Source organism: Rutilus rutilus, assembly GCF_951802725.1.
Source record: "Rutilus rutilus genome assembly, chromosome: 16".
In the NCBI taxonomy this organism is placed as follows: Eukaryota; Metazoa; Chordata; class Actinopteri; order Cypriniformes; family Leuciscidae; genus Rutilus; species Rutilus rutilus.
This window is the reverse complement of record NC_140224.1, coordinates 31,806,719-31,812,983: the sequence shown is the minus strand read 5'-3', so window position 1 is coordinate 31,812,983 and position 6,265 is coordinate 31,806,719. Positions and strand designations below refer to the sequence as shown.

Sequence of the window (6,265 nt, the reverse complement as noted above, 5' to 3'; positions counted from 1 at the left end):
CCGTCTCCGGACCACCGGAACTGGGACCACCGGAACGGGAACCACCGGAACAGGGACCACCGGAACTGGGACCACCGGACTTGGGACCGCCGGACTTGGGACCGCCGGACTTGGGACCGCCGGACTCGGGACCACCGGAACTGGGACCACCGGAAGTGTCACGGAGGAAGTCTTCCTCCTCCTCCGTCGTCCCTTCTGGCAAGGTGCAGGTTCAGGACGGGACAGGACCCGCGGCGAAGGGTGTTCTGGGCCGCGTATCACTGAACCATGGTCGAAGGAAGACTGAAGTAGAGGCTGGGTCCGGGGCTCACCTCTAGTACTTCCTCCTCTGCGAGCTCCACGGGTCCCCAAAAATCGGGCCAACCGCTCTCCTCTAAAAGACTCTCTGTCGTCGAACGAAAGGTCTTTAGGAACCCTGAGCGTCATAGCCTCCTCCCTTTGACGGACCACAAATGCAAAAGCCTGCAAAATGTTCATGCTGCTGGATCCATTTTGTGACGGAGTCATTCTGTCACGATCGCTAGCGGAGAAATGGGTGGATCCAAATGCAGCAACACAGTACTCAGGGCAGTCCAAATCATCGTCATCCATGCAAGCATCTAAGTTATAATAATCAGAATCGTAGTCGTCCATGCCAGTGTCGAAAACCATTTAATCCGTCAGAATAACAATAAAACAAAACAAGCAAGAACAAAAACGAGAACAGACTAGAAACAGACCTTAGTGTAGACGTGTGACATACAATAATGACTCCGTACATGAACTAACACAAACAGGGTATATATGCACAGACACTAACAACATAATTGGGAACAGCAGGGAATAATCACCAGTGATGGGACCAACCAGGATTATGGGAAATGTGGTTCCAGGATGAATGGAAACAGGAAGGAAGGGACCCCTAGTGGACACCCAGTGGAAACACAACAGACACTGTGACAAAGAGTGTTTCTAAAGGAAAGGTCAATATTTTGTTAAAGTGCAAAAGGATCATTATGGGTCACATGAATGTAACTCTAATGTTACCATGATACCAATCCATTAGTTTTTCATGTAGGTAGGTATACAGAATTGTATATGAATAGCCTACATAATGTTTGCTCTGTTTAATATATAATATGTTTGCTCTTTTAAACTGCTGTTTGGCAGAGCAGTGGTAAATATATGTTGTTATACATGGTATATATTATTTGTGTAATTTATTATTATTATTTATATGTTATTGTAAGTTTATTTATTTTTTATCATGCACTGCAATGAAGACACCATTTAACCAATTGATTAAATATAACAGCCAGCTTACAAATACAACTAAATAAATAGCCGTGCACATTTTTTTCATATTCTTTCTTTTAAAACATGTAATCTTTTCCTGTAATTGCAATGTTACCACATTATTGGCTGTCTCTTCGAGTTGTTTTGAGCATGATTGGCTATTCAGACTGTCATCCAGGAATCTGGCCAATGGCAGCTATGCGCGCCTTTTACTGGTCAAGTTTGAAGTTTGAATATTCGTCTGTTAGAGTGAGAGTGTGTGTGTGTGTGTGCGCGCTGCTGCTGCTCGGGAGGATCTTCAGTACTAGCCTCCTTCGGTTCTGTGGCTTTTACATTGTTTAAAACATGGATTATTTTGCATCGTACTGTTACATTTTTATTTTGAGCGAGTTGCGGGATGTAAATGGACAACGAATTTTAACAACGTAGCCTACGTGTAACGGACATATTGCAATCTGCGGAAGGTAAATAACTTTATTTTATATAAAAATACATTCTGCTACATCAAAATATAGTGTGTTAAATTGAGAAGCTAATTTTAAATGCGACTAGAGCAATATCGATATTATGTCAATGTTTCAGGCTGCATGTGTAACGTTAGGCTAAATATTGTCAGCTAAGTTAGTTTTTGATAAAAATAAATAAAAATAAACCTCAGCATAGTCTGAGCTTTACAATGAGTGAACTGAGAACATTGTGTCTTTATACAGAGAGGAACTCGAACCACACTATGAAAACTAGGCTTTTGAATGATCGCGGGATATCGGCCTAACGTTACCGTCAAAATGATGAGTCATCATCATAATATGTTTTTGAGCTGGTGAGTAAAAATTTGCAAGCTTTTTATGTCTCTTTTAGTAAGTAAATACAAATAGCTAATAATATTGCTGTATGTGTGTGTTTCCCATTATCCAGGAATTTTGGGAATAAATTATCCAGCCACATGATCTTCAGTTGCGGTGAGTATTGTCATAGTAAAATACAGTACACGTGAAATAGAGGCAGAACATGTAAACTCTGCTCAAAGGCACACTGGTCCAAACCCTCCAGTCAAAATTGTACCTGTCTTCTTGATATGAGTTTTTATGGGCCTAGCTGACCCAAACATAAATGTCCTTTCAAAATGAAATTATTTTCAAACCTGTATGACTTCTGTGAAACACAAGAATGTTGGGAATAAAACAACATTGGAACCCATTTTATGGAAACAAATGTTCCCAATGTTTCATGATAACAAAAGAAGAACATTCTACTTGCAACATTTTGAGCATATTTTGGGAATGTTGCTAAAGTTAAAGTTGTACAATGATCTCAATATAACATTGTCCCAATGTTTCATGATAACAAAAGAAGAACATTCTCTCTGTCACGTTAGGGAAATGTTTTGAGGATATCATTGAGAGATGAGATGTTGAATGTTCTTCATAAAACGTTCTTCTAATGTGACAAGTAAAATAAAATAAACCTCAGCATAGGAGCTTTACAATGAGGGAACTGAGAACATTGTGTCTCTTTATACATAACATAAATGTCCTTTCAAAATGAAATTATTTTCAAACCTGTATGACTTACTTCTCTGAAACACAAGAATGTTGGGAATTAAACAACATTGGAACCCATTTTATGAAAAAAAAACAAAAAAACAGTGAAGTCATTTCTCAAGATATCTTAATTAAGGTTATACAAAATAAATTCATACAGTTTTTGGAACAACATGGAGTACCGGTAAATAACGATAGAGAGTCTATTTTTTGGATGAGCTGTTCTTTTTAGGACATGTTCCCAGGGTCCTTTGCTAAATTAACATTAACCATGGTTTTTATTATAGTAAAGTGTAGAAACAATATTTTTATGGTGGATTGATTACAATAATTTATTACCATTTAGTTAGTGTAGCAAAACCATGGTTAATGTTAGTAAGGGTTCTCCAGATTTATCACTTAAGGAAAACATAAAAAATGGTCCTATGTCACCCAGATCAATAGTCTGTTAACACACATTAACACACTTTTTACATTTTCTTAAGATCAAGCATTGGACCAATGTTTACGGAGCAGAACAGGCACCAACAGAGAAACAAGTCCATCACTAGTAAGTATCCACTGCATTTTATAAAACCGTAGTCAATTTTAAACGCACAATGCACTCCAAAATAAAAATGATCTATTTTTTTCTCCCTCGTGCCAGATTTATATCTGTCCCAGATTTATATCTGACTTTCTTTCCACAGAGATTTTTAGAAAAATTATCATTAAAGAGAATCATATAAAGAGAAATGTGGGAGGAGCTTGAATTTATTGCCTAGCCCTGTTTGTTTGAACCGCGAGAGCCGTCAAAGCTTATGCTACTCCTATGTCATGCACCGACAAGAGCCTTTTATAGTCAACACGTCGGACGCAAGCAACTTGCAGTTTTGCCCCCACCAACAACGCATAGTATTGCATACAACGGTATTTTTTACATTTTTATTTTACCAAAAATATTTTTTTCTAAAACAATTACACAAATTAAACGTTGAGACTTTGTTTCAACTTTCATATCAAAAGTAACCTGCTCTGTCTTGTCTCTGCGTTTAAACGTTTCAGCGTTTTTTCTGTGATCCGCAATGTATTTTTCATTGCGTGACAACATGATGTGTGGCGTGAGAGCGCCATGGCTTGTTGGACATAGCAACAGTAACTAAAGGGGGCGGGTCTTTGCAAATTGCATTAACCATGGCTGCCTGTTAATTATCACTGGACTACTTCGCTCTCGCATCTCCCAAAAGTAATTTTTTTGTTTGTTTTCTTGATTCCATTTGAATGGTTTAATTAAATTGCTATAACCAATTATTTAAAATGTAATGATTTAAGCAAAACGTTCTTCAAAGGTTAAACCAAACTTTTATTTGACGGATTGCCGTGTAGACCTTTGAGTTTCTCTGTGTTTTATGATATGATGATAGTTTTTCTCAAATGAAGCTAAAATGCTGCTGAAGTGACTCTCAGAGCGGCTGTGTTGATGAAGTGCATTAATGTTCTCATATAGAAACGACAGCAAAAAAAAAATAAGCCAGAATTGCTTTTTTTTCTCAGGTTTTACTAATTTATCCTGTGATTCTGACTTTCAAACGGCCAATTGCGAGTTTATATCTCGCACTTCTGAGAAAAAAAAGTTTGAATTGTGATTCGCAATTACCTTTTTTAAAAATTGTATTCCATGGCGGAAACAAGCTTTCATATGCACAGACAGTAGCTCACATTTAACATGCAGATTGTGCGCACACAGAAACCTACTGGAGCACAAAAAGTTAGTGTCAACACTGTCCTGTGATTTCTCAATAAGAAACAGAAGTTATAGCATATTTTTCTTTCTGCTTTTGAAGTAACTAAAACTTACAGCTTAGCTAATAGCAAAGAGACGATTCACAGGTATGATTAAATCACACTAGAAATTGTTCTATCTCAAATGCAGTACTACTTTATCTGTATCTGATTTAAAACAAGCAGAAATCTGTAAGAAATGTAACAATCCATAGACAATATAACTGATGAAAATGAGCTGTTACATCAGAGCAAAAGCATCGTGGGCAGTGCTGTGACATGCTGCAGCTGTGCTCAAGGCTACCTGAGTTCGAGGTTCACACTTCTCAAGCCAAGTTTGTAGTTTGTTAAAATAATTTAGCCTCTAGTTGTGTTATTAAAGGGATACTCCACTTTTTTTGGAAATAGGCTCATTTTACAACTCCCCCAGAGTTAAACAGTTGAGTTTTACCGGTTTCGAATCCATTCAGCCGAGTTTCTGATATTTGGAAGAATATCAGTAACCAGACAGTTTCTGGTCTCATTGACTTCCATAGTAGGAAAAAATATATACTATGGAAGTCAATGAGACCAGAAACTGTCTGGTTACTGACATTCTTCTAAATATCAGAAACTCGGCTGAATGGATTAGAAAACGGTAAAACTCAACTGTTTAACTCTGGGGGAGTTATAAAATGAGCCTATTTCCAAAAAAAGTGGAGTATCCCTTTAACATGTATATAATGGATAAAGTATATGTTTTAAATTACAGAAACAAAATAGATACTCATAAGGTATCATATTTATACTTTTAAATAAACTAATCTAATTAATTTCTGATTAATAATTAGGCTGGCTAATTTTGAAAGTTTTCAAAGTCAATATTGCTTGTGATCTTAATATGTAATATGTATTTGTATTATTTTTGTTTACACTGTTGCATGATCTTCTTTTATAGGCTATGAGGAAAAACTCTACCATGCACACAGAGAATGGAGCTCAATTCTGCTAACTGGGATAGCAGCTGAAAAAGAAGAGAAGAACAGTAGAACACCTATTAATGCAGATGACTTTATTCTTTTTCTGCAAGAACCAAGACAACCAAAGACTGATGATGAGCGCTCTGAGCAAACAGCAGTCAAGACGTGTGATTGCACATTGGACTTTACTGAGTTCTTCATTTAATGTTGGGCATCTACTGTACGCAGAACTTCTAATAATTTATGTGAATGCCATTCATAAACCTGTTAGATTTTTGTTTTATTTTAGAGATTAATAAAATTGTATGGTTTAACAATGTTATAGCTAAGCATTTTTTATGTTTAAGAGAACATTTTGGGAACAAAAATAAAACTTCCCACTAAAAAATTTATAAGAATGTTAAGTAGTATTTTTAAGAGTATTTTTAGAGAATGTTATCCTAACTTTTAGAAGAACGTTCTAAGAATAAAAATAAAACTTCCTGCTAAAAACTTTATAAGAATAAAGGGATAATGTTCTAAAAATGTTATGATTAAACATTTATAGAAGGTCATCATCACAAAACATTTTTAGAGTGTTCTTAGAGAATGTTATCCTACCTTTTAGGAGAAATAATGTTCTAACAATATTATTATTAAACATTTTTATAATGTTGTAAAAAAAAAATGTTATCTGAACTTTTAAAAGAACATTCTGGGAACAAAAATAAAAACACCCCCTGAAAACTT

At 36.1% G+C, this 6,265-nt stretch overlaps 1 long non-coding RNA gene across 1 annotated transcript; it reads left to right on the top strand.

Annotated features, from left to right (window-relative positions):
• The first annotated feature begins 1,527 nt into the window (after positions 1–1,527).
• Positions 1,528–5,858, top strand: LOC311306568. The gene is made up of 5 exons (XR_014630183.1): positions 1,528–1,739; positions 1,986–2,095; positions 2,191–2,234; positions 3,302–3,366; positions 5,515–5,858. It is a non-coding gene; the product is annotated as an uncharacterized lncRNA (long non-coding RNA).
• Positions 5,859–6,265: the final 407 nt, after the last annotated feature.